Source organism: Megascapheus bottae, chromosome 26 (assembly GCF_031878675.1).
Source record: "Megascapheus bottae isolate mThoBot1 chromosome 26, mThoBot2.hap1, whole genome shotgun sequence".
Taxonomy (NCBI): Eukaryota; Metazoa; Chordata; class Mammalia; order Rodentia; family Geomyidae; genus Megascapheus; species Megascapheus bottae.
Window position 1 is genome coordinate 38,998 of NC_143534.1, and position 14,050 is coordinate 53,047.

Sequence of the window (14,050 nt, forward strand, 5' to 3'; positions counted from 1 at the left end):
CTCAGAGGTTAAATTAGGACGAGGTAATAGAGGCCAGAAACCACATGTGCATGGTTATAGAAGATACTTCTACCTGAGCACTACTGGAGCCTTTATTCTCAGAGAAGTATGGTGCAATGGGATGAATGTTGAATGGTGGACAGAGTGGTTTAGTAACTAGGGAATGCTCAGAAGAAAGGCAATAATTCAGCCATGCAACTTTCATAAAGCTCTGAGAACCCAACGCACCCCGTCACGCATGTGCTTCTCTTACCAGCAGGAGTGATGACTCCCATACGTGCACTGGATGTCTTCCCAGGACACCTGGACGAACACACACAGATGACAGCAGCAGCTAGTTGGTAGCTAGGAAGTATTCAGGGAATTCAGGGCTCTGCAATCTGCCCATTAGACTCCTATAAAGAAGCCCACTGTGATGACAGCTGGTGACACGATGCCCTGTATAACAATGCCCTCTGTAATGTCCTCATTCATCTTTAAACTTTTACTCATTCCCTCAGAGTTTTATCTTGCATCTTTCTAATTTCTGGTTTCATACGTTTCCTATACAGCATAAAACATCAAGGCACTGGACCCACTGGGCCAGAAACCTAAACACTGAAGCAAGCAGACTCTTAGCAATAAACCAGCTGGGCACTGGTGGCTCAGGCCTGTAATCCTAGCTACTCAGGAGGCTGTGGTTCAAAGCCAGCCCAAGCAGGAAAGTCAGTGGGACTCCAATACACTACTCAGAAGAAGCTGGAAATGTCACTGTGGCTCAAGTGCTACAGTGCTAACCTTGAACACAAAGAGGTTTAGGGATAGTACCTAGGCCCTGAGTTCAAGCTCCAGGACTAGAAAAAAAAAAAACAATAAATCTAGACAGAGGAATAGCTTTGAACCATAGAACTCCCCAGCTCCTACACACAAAATAGAAGGCCATACTTTGTCTTCAACTCTGCTGAGGATTTACTAGCGATGGCTAATTCAGAACAAGAGAACATGTGGATGATAAGCCTCACCCAGCCAACATTGGAGTCGTTGAAGCAGAACCATTTTCCATCCACTGCATTCCGTATACAAGCGCAGTAGTGACCAAAGTCGGCCATCCCAACATGGGCAATCACAGCAAAGAGTTCATACTGCCCTTCAGGCACTGAGAGACAAGGCTCTCAGTGATTTATCCCGCCTTCCCCAGCCCTAGTCTTGAAGGAAGCATGTTTTGCCATCATTTGTTACTGCTCTGTGCTAGGCACTGGTACTTCAAAGGTCCTAGAGAAAAGTCCTTGACCTGGAGAATCTCATAGCTACTTAAAAGGAAACATTATAAACCAGAACTGTAATGGCTTCCTCTATATTGGATACATGCATATGGTAAGTAGGGATTGGTCAATCTTTGTGCCCTGAGGAACGTGGAAACCCCCAAGAAAAGAACTGTTTTAACCCCCAAGAAAAGGGTGGATAAAAAGGGAATTTGTTTTGTTTTGGTTTGGGTTTGGTTTTGTTTGAGGAAGGGTTTAAAGAGGGGATTTTGGAGCCTTTGTTTCATCTTGGTCTCTTCTTTTCTTTTGCCAGTCCTGGGGTTTGAACTCAGGGCCTGAGCACTGTCCTTGGGTTTTCTCAAGGCTAGAGCTCTACTGCTTGAGCCACAGCACCACTTCCAGCCTTTTCTCTGGAGGTGGAACCAAGGAATCAAACCAGGGTCTCTGTGCGTGATGGGCCAGCACTCTCCACACCACACTTCTGGCCGCTTTCTTTCTGCTCTTGTGAGACAAGGTCTTACCATGTAACCCAAGCTGGCCTTGAACCAATGATCCTCTGGCCTGTGACTCCCAACTGCAAAGACTATAGGCAGTGCCACTATGCTTGGTAAAATAAATAAACAAATACTCTGCCTGAAATACACCTTCGCTCCTGTGACTCACAACAACCTGAGGACCACCTGTCTTCCTCGGTACTCCCCTGGCCTGGCCAGCAAACAGCATACATTCTCAGATGAGCGCAGTGCTCAGAGGAGGCAGACCTCACTGCCTGAGACGCTGCCCTTCCTCAGCCAGTGTGCACCCAGCACAGCTGCTCACCTCACCCCACAGTGGAAGCCAGCAAGAGACCTAGTCACTGGCCTTGGCTGGTAAGAACCTGGACCTGGAGAATTCTTGAGTAGGTGCCATCTAACAGCTGAGGGGTTAGAGCAGCTGAGCCTGAAGGAAGTCCTGTCTGTGAGATGGATCCAGAAAGGTGGGAATACCTCACCTGCTCCATGGCCTCACTGAGGACTTGTTGCTCAGTCAGGAGAACATGACTGAGATCCAAGTTCTGAGGGAAATGCAATGAGTGGCAGATTTTCTCAGTCTGAGAATTTCTAATGGAGAATCACATAAGGTGAATGGCCAAAGTTTGGGGCAAATGCATCATCTTCAAGACCTGCAAAAGCAAAAATCACTGTGAAATGCCAGGGCTGGTGGTTTACTCTTCTCCCCAGGAAGAGGTGTGTAGGACACACAGTGCAGGGCTAAAGGCTCCCACCGGGGACTCTGTTTAGCTCCTCCAAGACTCAAGTGACACTTGACTGACACAGCACTGCAGATCTCAGACAAAAGCCATGAGCTTCCCAGGGCTGCACACAGGCCCTTGAAACCCTAGGAGCAGGAGTCTGTCATAGGGAGCTGGTCTAAAACTGGAGAGAAAACCCCACCCGCCACCCACCCACCACCACCTGGCCCCACACTCTCCCTGCTCTTCCACTCTTGGTGAAGCTGCATGGGAAGCCCAGGGATCCTGGCACCAGCCCCACCCAGACCCCACCCACCACACATCGTGAAGGGCACTGAAGGTGTCTGGGAAGCCTTGGCCAGGAAACCCACAGTGGAACTATTTGAATCTGAGGTGTGAGTACCTGGTTTCCACGTGTCTTCATCCACAGTTATCACAGAACCACTTGCTTTTGTTGGCTAACTCCCTAGGGTGGAAAAAGCACCGCAGGGTGTCTTCCTGCCCGGTGGAGGGGAACAGGGACAGGCAATGTTAGCAGACTCTTTCCATCAAGAAAGCAGCCCGCCCCCGACAGTGAGGGTTCAAGCTTTGCTTCCACTTTCCCCTGCAGTCTTCTAAATAGCCCCCACCTCTACTGCTACATGTGCCAGGATCTTCCATGAATTGGAGGGGAAAAAAACCAGAGGGGCCCTTGTTAGTAGAACAGTATAAGAAAAGTAGAAATACGGGGCTGGGAGTTTGGCCTAGTGGTAAGAGTGCTTGCCTAGCATGCACGAAGACCAGGGTTCGATTCCTCAGCACTCCACATACATAAAAAAAAACCCAGAAGTGGTGCTGTGGCTCAAGTGGTAGAGTGCTAGCCTTGAGAAAGCCCAAGGACAGTGCTCAGGCCCTGAGCTCAAGCCACAGGACTGGCAAAAAAAAAAAAAAAAAAGAAAAGAAAAGTAGAAATAGGAGAGAGAACTTTTTCTGGTCAATGAAATTGACCCTCTAGAGCTATGCAAGTGAAACAGAATTATTTTTGATATCAAGGGGAAATGACACAAACAACAGGGCACTGGCAAAGTGGACTGTGCGGATTCACCAGGTCTCACCAGCGTTTTCAGAGGTTTTGAGTCCATGTCATACAGAGGAAGAGGGAGGGTCGGCATACAGCTGGTCCTACTGCTCTCTCCGGTACAGGTGAGGCAAACCAAGGAATCCTTGACCTGCATCGTGTACAGGGCCTGCAGCTTCTCCACCTGTGAGAAGGAGCCAAGGACAGGTTAGACTGGTGTCCAGAGCTGGACCTGTTAAGACTGCCTGGCCCCTCACGCTGGTTGCCCTACAAACAAGGGTGCAGTGGGTGGGGGGGAAGAACACTGGGTCTCTGAGGAACCCTCTCTGCACGTGGCATAAACAATGGTGAGAGACTTCTACGGGTCCTCTGACTCCTCCAGCTTCAGGCGCTTACCAAGTCCACATCAGGTATTTGATCCTTAATTGGGTTCCAGAACGTGAGGTAAAGCTGAGCGGCGTCATGCTGGACAAACACTGGTTAGAAAGAAATAACAGCACAGTAGTGAGGGCACTGGAGGCGTCCCAGGACCAGACGCCCTGGCTGCACCAACACTCACCACTTTACTTTTACTCTCTTTCCCCAAAGGTCAGTATGTACTGCCCATGAGCCACTCAGGACATGAAAAGTATTCTTGGTCCTGAATTGGACAGTTCCTCTTAAACTTTTGACACCAGAATGGAACAGGGCTCAAAGTCTGCAACCCATCCGCTCTACGTGCTCTGAAGGATCTGCTAAACTGGCAGCCTAGATGGAAAGGGAAAAGCCGGCCACAGAATAGCCAGAGCAGGAACTGGGTCAACTGCAGGATCCAGGAGAGGCAGAGCACGTTCTGACACGCCAGCCTCTTTTTGGTAGTTAATTGAAGCTAAGAATCTCATGGACTCTCTTACCTGGATGATTTCAATGGTGATCCTAATATATCAACCTCCCAAGTAGCTAGGATTATAGGCGTGAGCCACAGGTGTCTGACTTTCTTTTTAATGTTTTACCCTTTATCCCTTTTTAAAATTGTCATTCTCTGTAGTTTTTCTTTTCACTTTACCTGTCTTATACTTACAAAGCATTCTACTATATATTTATTCTACCTTCTTTTTTTCCTTCTTTATCCCTAGCTTTTCTTGCCATAGCAATTCTTTACTTATTTTGTGTATGTGTGTGAGAGAGAGAGGCAGGGGACTTGAACTTCAGGCCTGGGCACTGTCCCTGAGCTCTTCAGCTAAAAGCTAGTGCTCTACCACTTAAGCCACAGCCCCACTTCCATTTTTCTGACAATTTATGACAGAAAGCTCTAAAAGTCCAGGTCACTATGAAAAAAAATAAATAATCCACAATTTTATCACCATGAATAAAAGTCGTTTACCTCTTCAGTATCTTTGTGAAGTCCAGGTTCATAACGAATACCTGAATCAGGACGTGAGGACAACAAGTCTCTCCAATGTTGAGTAAACCAACTGGGCCTGTAAAGGAGCAAGGAAATAATGCCAAAAGAAAGATAAAGCATTCATTAAAAATCAGATGTTTTTCTAGAGCCTACTAAAGCCATGAAATGTGAAATTCTCTCTGAGATACAAAGAATTCACTAGGCAACCTTTAAATAATTAGGAGAGAGTTATCAAGCATGAAACTGGAATGCTAACTGATGAGGTAAGTTTGAAAAGCCTATTAGGAAAAAAAACAGATGTCACAAAAAGAGTATTCTTAATTGAAAAGTAGTAGTAGTGTAAGCATTTACAGAAAGAGAAAATTCAAAAAGCAAACATTAGGGCTGGGAGTTTAGCCTAGGGGTAGAGTGTGTACTTAGCATGAATGAAGTCCCAGGTTCAATTCCTCTGTACCACATACACAGAAAAGGTTTTAAGTGGTGCTGTGGCTCAAGTGGTAGAGCTCTAGCCTTGAGAAAGTCCAAGGACAGTGCCCAGGCCCTGAGTTCAAGACCCAGGACTGGCAAAAACAAAATTGCTGAATGCTTATCTGAGGGATTCGTGGGTCCTTGGGGCTCTGGGACAGGAGAAATGTCAGCCTGTCTGTGTCAACCTCCAGTGGAAGAGTCCCCACCACAGAGATGGGGAGGAAGAATGCCAGGCACAGTGGCTCACACCTGTCATCCTCGCTACTCGGGAGGCTGAGATCTGAAGGTCAAGGTTCAAAGCCAGCCTGGGCACTAAAAGCAGTGAGACTCTTATCTCCAATTAACCTCTAGAAAACGGGAAGGGGGCTGTGGCTCAAGGGTATGGCAGTAGCCTTGAGCTGAAGAGCTCAGGGACAGCGCCCAGGCCCAGAGTTCAAGCCCCGTATCCCACCAAAAAAAAAAAAAGGAAAGAAAAGAAAGAAAGGAAGGAAGGAAGGAAGGAAGGAAGGAAGGAAGGAAGGAAGGAAGGAAGGAAGGGAGAGAGAGGAAGGAAAAAACAACAAACAGGACAGCTCTGAGTGAGGAAGGTTCACCTGCTGCAACATTTCTAGTCAAGTGATGAAAAAACAAAAACAACTTCAGGGGCTATTAGCAAATCTGACACACTAGCAACCAATCTCCCAGCCATAAGCTCAGCTGCTCTCAAAGATGAGCTGTTGAAAAGGGGAAGAATGCAAAAAAAAAAAGAAAGAAACGAAAGAAGGGGAGAATGCAGGTGATCTCAAAATTCCTGTGGAAAGGGCTTTGGTGCCTATCAGAGGAGGACATAAAAATGTGAAAAGCTTAATATGTGGCTATTAGATCCAAACAGTACAAGAGCGAAGACTCAATATTTGCATCCCCAATGCTATGGACACAGTATTGGAAATATAAACACAACTACATAGACATATCTATGACTCTATAGACATAATGTTGTATTACATAGATTAATATGTATCTATGACATACAAACCCTTAGCATAATTTTAATTATGTTCTAAAATCTAAGTGCCAGTGATTATATACAGAGATTCCCTTCTTGAATACTTGTTTGTTAAATGCATCATTTGAAATATGATGTAAAAATCAATGTTAATAAAGTCTTTAATAAAAAATATAAAATTAAATTAAGTTTTAAAAAATATGAAAAGCAAGGGGAAGGACAGCTCCCAAATCAGATTCCAGCTCCCAAGTCAGCAGGAGCACCTTGCATCTGAAGGTAACAGGATGGCTACTGTCTGCCACACATTCATTGAAAGCAATGTCACAGGTTCCGTCACTCAGTCCTCCCAACCTGCTAGGCTAGAAACTGCTCGCTCCATTTCAGATGTAGAAATTGAAGTACAGAAGACAAGGCTCTCAGGCTTCAGACTACTGTCAGTGAGGAAAAAATGTTGCTGCACAATGAGAAAGAAAGAAATGAAGCTCTCCTGACCGTGAGGGTAGTCCTGGGGACTGAGATGTTCTCTTAGCTGCACTCTCTTCTTTCTCTCCATGCTGCTGTCTTCATCTGTCTCGTTAAGTGCTCCTGGGCAATGCTGAGACTCAGCCAGGATTGACTGGCAATTCTTTCTCAGGAACCCAAACATCTTGCCCATTAGTAATCACCCTAAAATCCCCAGGCCAAGGATGCCTGGATGGTGCTCAAGATGCCACAATTTTACCACCAGCAAGAGTTTCCATGAGCCAGGGACAGAGGAACTTCTGTGAAAACATATAGCAGAGAGGTAAGGACAACATCTTTCATTCAGTTCTGATTCCGGAGAGTTGGCTGTCAGAGGGTGGCCCCTGTGAGGAGCTGGAGCTCTAAATTTGGAAATACCATCAGGCTGGACACCAGCCCTTGGACCCTCACATTTCCATTTGTTCTTGCTCAGAATGAGCTGCCATTTCCTAACACTGAACCACCTCCCCCCCACCCCTGTATCTCCACTTTCAACATTAGCCATAGGGTCCAGACCAGAGTTTTATCCATGTTCCTCAGACTCAAACCCTGCCAATCATAAGGGCTGTCTGTTATACCAGAAAACTGCTGCTGGCAGAGTCCTTGCTCCATACTCTAAAAACCAAAGAGGTAACCCTCTCATGCACCCTGAATGTATCCTAACATACTCTAACCAAGACCCTGACCTTAACATATATCCTAACATGAACTCTAACCACTTACATGCACTGTAATAAGTACCATAATACATACACTGAAAAATACAAGTACCCATACGTGTAGCCTTGCCCCAAACCTAACAAGTCCCCTATGAAGTATGCTCTGACACATATCATAACATGTGCTCTAACTCATACCATAACCCTAACAAATCCCTCATCACCAATTACCCTCACTCTAACACAACTCCTAGCACATACCTCAACCCATACCCTGACACAGATCCTAACACACACCATAATGCATAGTCTGAACACTAACATGGTAAAGAGAACCCTATCATACACACTACACCACAGTTACCTTTACATGTACCCTAAACCCTAAAACATACTAGAGCAAAAATTTAACACATACAGGTATGCTTACATGTACCCCAAACATACCTTAGCACATGCCTTAACTTTAACTCAAACCATTAGCCAATATCCTAACATATGCCCTAACCTTAACACATACCCTAACATACACTCTGATCCTAGCACATCATCTGAACGTTCAACCATGTCCTAAGTAGTTCCCTAGTGTGTACGTGAAGCCTAGGCACCCTTAAAAGCACCCTAATCTGTACTCAAAACGTAACCTACCTACGCATTAATACATGCCCTAACATTAACCAACGCCCCAGCCCTAACCAATACCCTAAGACATGTCCCGAACCTAACATCGTCCTAACATGTAGCCAAAACATAACGTACACCCTATTATGTAACAGCATCTAACTAACACATTGTCTAAACCACAGTTAACCTTACGTGCACACACCATGTACTCCACACGGGTAACCTAACACATGCCCTGCTACCTGCCCTAACCCTAACACACGGCCTAACCACCTAACACATGCCCTGCTACCTGCCCTAACCCTAACACACGGCCTAACCACCTAACACATGCCCTGCTACCTGCCCTAACCCTAACACACGGCCTAACCACCTAACACATGCCCTGCTACCTGCCCTAACCCTAACACACGGCCTAACCACCTAACACATGCCCTCCTACTTGCCCTAACCCTAACACACGGCCTAACCAGCCTGTTCCCCAACACATACCCACCACACACAGTAACTGCTCTGCGCTCACACTCTCACAGGTACCCTAACCCAGACTCGTGCCAACACTCTTAACATTTACCTTGTCGTGCACCTCGACATGTGCTCTACCCCTGAAATTTACTGCACATTAACACGTATCCTAGCAAGTACCCTAACATGTACCTGACCCATTTCCTAACATGTGTCCTAACCCTAATAGTTTCCTTATCCCTACCATTCTCCACCACATTCCCTAACACTAATACGCGCCGTATTCTAACATGTATCTGAGTCACATGGGTCCCGTACACGCAGCCTAACACGTGCCTCAAACCCATCCCGATGCATTACCTTAGCGCGGTCCCTAACGTGTGTCCCTAACTCTGACCCACACTCGCACTCTAACCCGTGCCCTGACCCAGACCCTAAGTCATCTCCTAATCCAAATCAGGAGACGTTCCGCAGTCCTCACCCTCGCCCAGAACGTACACAACGCCTTCCTAACGAGTCCCCGATCCCCACCTGTCCCTAACACTCTTTCTGTAACGCTAACCCTCCTGGAACACTGCCTACGCTCAACCTTTCCTGAACTCCTCTTACAACCTTTTCCTCCACCACACATCCGCAGTCTCACGCTTCGTCTGCCACATTCCCTACACCTCTGCCCCAACCTTAAACCCTCACCAGATCCCCAACGCTAACCCATTCACTAAACCTAATTCCCTACCTTTCCCTAACAGTTACCCTCGCCCGAGCCTATTAACCTGCCGCGTGAGGCCAGTGGAGGACCCAACACCCGCCAGAACCTGTTCCTGAATGGATCTCACTCCCACACGGGGTAACCTGAACAGCACCCAACCTCCACGCCACGCCTGAACCCAAGCATCCACCCCGCCAACCTTAAAGCCAGGAGCCCTAACAGCCCGATACTGAGAGAGCGATGATCCCACGGCTCTGAGCCGGCAAACGGCTTAGGGTTAGGCCTAACACTGGCGGCTGGCCTAGGGTACGCGGGGAGGGTATGGGTTCCCTCAGCAAATCCTGACCCTGCCGGAACCCGCTCTCTACAACAGTAGCCCTAGCAACAGCTCTAGACCCACCACCACCCGGACACCAGACAACCTCCCTTCCTTGGCCTCCATCCCAACCAAACCCAGCTCACCTTGCACCTACCACTCAACGGACTGCATTCCTGGAGGTGGGTGGCCTTCCCCTGGACCCGGCCCACTTCCTCCGTCCAGGCCCGCCCCCCCATGTCCTCCCCCTCGAGCCCCGCCCCTGGACCCGGCCCACTTCCTCCGTCCAGGCCCGCCCCCCCATGTCCTCCCCCTCGAGCCCCGCCCCTGGACCCGGCCCACTTCCTCCGTCCAGGCCCGCCCCCCTCATGGCCTCCCCCTCGAGCCCCGCCCCTGGACCCGGCTCACTTCCTCTCTTAGGCCCGCCCCCTCATGGCCTCCCCCTCGAGCCCCGCCCCTGGACCCAGCTCACTTCCTCTCTTAGGCCCGCCCCCCTCATGTCCTCCCCCTCGAGCCCCGCCCCTGGACCCGGCTCACTTCCTCCGTCCAGGCTCTCCCCCCTCATGGCCTCCCCCTCGAGCCCCGCCCCTGGACCCGACCCACTTCCTCCGTCCAGGCTCTCCCCCCTCATGGCCTCCCCCTCGAGCCCCGCCCCTGGACCCGACCCACTTCCTCCGTCCAGGCTCTCCCCCTCATGGCCTCCCCCTCGAGCCCCGCCCCTGGACCCGACCCACTTCCTCCGTCCAGGCTCTCCCCCCTCATGGCCTCCCCCTCGAGCCCCGCCCCTGGACCCGGCCCACTTCCTCCGTCCAGGCCCGCCCCCCCATGTCCTCCCCCTCGAGCCCCGCCCCTGGACCCGGCCCACTTCCTCCGTCCAGGCCCGCCCCCCCATGTCCTCCCCCTCGAGCCCCGCCCCTGGACCCGGCTCACTTCCTCTCTTAGGCCCGCCCCCCTCATGTCCTCCCCCTCGAGCCCCGCCCCTGGACCTGGCTCACTTCCTCTCAGGCCCGCCCCCCTCATGGCCTCCCCCTCGAGCCCCGCCCCTGCACCCGGCTCACTTCCTCTCTTAGGCCCGCCCCCCTCATGGCCTCCCCCTCGAGCCCCGCCCCTGGACCTGGCTCACTTCCTCTCTTAGGCCCGCCCCCCATGTCCTCCCCCTCGAGCCCCGCCCCTGGACCCGGCTCACTATCTCTCTTAGGCCCTCCCCTCCCGAGCCCCTCCCCTCCCGAGCCCCGCCCCCGGACCGCTCACTTCCTCTCTTAGGCCCGCCCCTCTCGAGCCCCTCCCCTGGAAGTGGCTCACTTCCTCTCTTAGGCCCGCCCCTCTCGAGCCCCGCCCCTGGACCGCTCACTTCCTCTCCTAGGCCCTCCCCTCTCGAGCCCCGCCCCTGGACCTGGCTCACTTCCTCTCTTAGGCCCGCCCCTCCCGAGCCCCCCCCCTCGAGCCCCGCCCCTGGACCTGGCTCACTTCCTCTCTTAGGCCCTCCCCTCCCGAGCCCCGCCCCTGGACCGCTCACTTCCTCTCTTAGGCCCTCCCCTCCCGAGCCCCGCCCCTGGACCGCTCACTTCCTCTCCTAGGCCCTCCCCTCTCGAGCCCCGCCCCTGGACCTGACTCACTTCCTCTCCTAGGCCCTCCCCTCCCGAGCCCCGCCCCTGGACCGCTCACTTCCTCTCCTAGGCCCTCCCCTCTCGAGCCCCGCCTCTGGACCTGACTCACTTCCTCTTAGGCCCTCCCCTCTCGAGCCCCGCCTCTGGACCTGGCTCACTTCCTCTTAGGCCCACCCCTCTCGAGCCCCGCCCCTAGACCGCTCACTTCCTCTCTTAGGCCCGCCCCCTCGAGCCCCGCCCCTGGACCGGGCTCACTTCCTGGCTCTCGCTCCTCCTCGTTCACGAGCTGCCCTCCTCCAGCCTCGGGCACACACCCGCTTCGGCCGCCTTTTTCAGAGGCTGCCCTTCCCACTAGCTCCTGGCCGCTCTCCGTTCGGCCCCAGGGCTCCGGCTCTGCCCCGACCCACCCGGAGAGTCAGGGAGAACCGCGCAGCCGCTAGCGTGGGGCCGGGGCGTCTTCCGGTGGGGTCTGCGTCGGTGTCGGTGGCCTTGGGCTGGTCTTGGAGGCCGTGCTCCGGGGTGGGCGTGGGGGACCTGTTGCCCGCTCTGGGTCCTTGGCCCGTGGAAGCAGAGGCCCCAGCTGTGAGGCCTGGCAGGAAGAAGATTGGGCAGCTGCCTCGGTGCAGGGTCTCAAACCCCACAACCCCTCCGGACGGCGTGGAGCCCCAGCAGCGGCCTTCACTCTCAGCCTGGGCCGGCCCCAAGGAGATTCTCATTTTACTACCCGCTGCCACCCTTGCCTGCCTAGCCAACAGCCCTGAGCTCAAACCCAGGAACTGCTGTGGACCAGAACACAAGCCTTGGGGGACGCTCTGCTGCGGCTACAACTGGCGAACCAATAGGACAAGCAGGCCAGGAGCTTCTGCGGACAGTCATGTGGGGCATCACATGGCCACTCACACACACCCTAGATTGCCGGTGACTGCCACAGTGAGGTTTGGCAGATCCTTACCTTACAAGTGATGCCAACATCAGAACGGTTTCCTTTTCAATGAAGGGAAATTGATGTTCTCGGGGCTGGGAGTGTGGCCTAGTCGTAGAATGCTTGCGTAGCATGCAGAAAGCCCTGGTTTTAATTCTTCGGTACCACTTACATAGAAAAAGCTGGAAGTGGTGCTGTGGCTCAAGTGGTAGAGCGGTAGCCTTGAGAAAGCCCAAGGGCAGTTCTCAGGCCCTGAGCTCAGGAGTGACAACATTAAAAAAATAATAAATTTAAAAAAAAAAAAAAGGAAATTAGTGTTCTCTCAGCACCAGCATGGGGTAAACACTGGTTTAAGAAAAAAAAAAACACAGCTGGAAGATGTGAACCATCAGCTTTGCTCCCTGTGTGGATTTGAGAGACCCACCCAGAACCTTCACAGATGCAGCAAGTATAAGATGTGAAAGGGGAATGATGGAGGGAAGAAGTAGCAGGTGATAACCCCATCCTACCCCCAGAAAGACTGAGGCGGCCCTGGAGGCTGAGGCACAGGATGAACAGAAGCAGAAGTGGCAATGGTGGGTATGCAGTCCCTGTGCTCCTACCACACCCAGAAAGGTATAGATAAGGTCTCTCTCCTTCCCTCTCTTGCTGTGTCTCTTCACACTTTCTTGTCACTCCTGCATCCCTTTTCTGACCAGGCTGAAGGAGGAGCTAGAAAAGCAGATTTCAGGTACCTGCTCAACCAGAGAACATAGAAGAAGAGGCCAGCTCAAAAAAGAAGAGACCTGGGCTGGGAGCATGGCCTAGTGGTAGCATGCTCACTTAGCATGCACAAAGCACTGGGTTTGATTCCCCAGAACCACATACACAGAAAAAGCCAGAAGTGGCGCTGTGACTCAAGTGGCAGAGTACTAACCTTCAGTAAAAAGTGTCCAAGGACAGTGCCCAGGCCCTGAATTTAAGCCCCAGAACTGGCAAAAAAAAAAAAAAAAAAAAAAAAGAGTCCTGGAATAGGGGCAGGGAGCAGAGATAGTTCATGAAGGGGGCTGGGGCAGGAAAGCAAGAAAGGTATTGGGAGGCCAAAGACAATGATCTGTGGGCAAGAGCACTCTAGGTGGGACATAGCCAACGCAAAGGTCTAGAGAGGACATGGTAGTGATGGGCAAGGAAGGGTGATGAGTAGGCATGTCTACAATGAGGATTGCCACCCTTTACCTTGAACTTCGACAAACCAATCTTTTACCCCCTAAAAGTCCATGAGAAAGACCAGGAGCCATATGCTAAGCAGGGCCTGATATCCTCCTAGGCCAAGACCCAACACACTCTGGTCTTATTCCTGGGGCTGCATGAAATAAAGGCATAATTTTAGTACAACCTGCCTTAGGTGAATCTGTGCTATGTGGAGGATTGGGGATGGGAGCCAAAGACACCTCTCTCCCAAGTCCCTGAGTCTGCTCGTGCCTTAGCCCAATTCTATCTTGAAGCCTACAGAGTCTACACAGCAGGGACTCAGGAAATGCTCCCCCTCCTCCTGGTCTCTTCTAACCACAGGCAGAGGAATGGAAATATTGACCCCCAAGTGGCTCATAGGAAACTTATCCTATGATAATTTATTTCCTTCAAGTAGACCTGGATGGCACTAACTCTTGCACACACAACCAGGATCCAAAGCCTGTCAGTTCCATAATGTAGTTCCCCCATTAGATTGGGGGAGGAGGGGAAGCAATTTGAGGATTTTTTTTGAAGATCCATGTAATCTGTGTTATCACAGACACAAAATACTTAATTGAGATACTGCCAGGAACATACTATGCTTGTGCAGCAAGTCAGTCAGCTAAGGTTTACGTGATATGCATTTGAAGCATATTTCAGACCCAGTGA

General features: G+C 51.1%; 1 long non-coding RNA gene across 1 annotated transcript; it reads right to left on the reverse strand.

The window, feature by feature from the left end:
* Positions 1 to 1,466: 1,466 nt before the first annotated feature.
* Positions 1,467 to 11,550, reverse strand: LOC150045779 (uncharacterized). Its single transcript, XR_016532681.1, has 7 exons — positions 11,503 to 11,550; positions 6,859 to 7,127; positions 4,893 to 4,989; positions 3,926 to 4,005; positions 3,567 to 3,713; positions 2,876 to 2,938; positions 1,467 to 2,403 (listed from the first exon to the last, which is right to left on the reverse strand). It is a non-coding gene; the product is annotated as an uncharacterized LOC150045779 (long non-coding RNA).
* Positions 11,551 to 14,050: the final 2,500 nt, after the last annotated feature.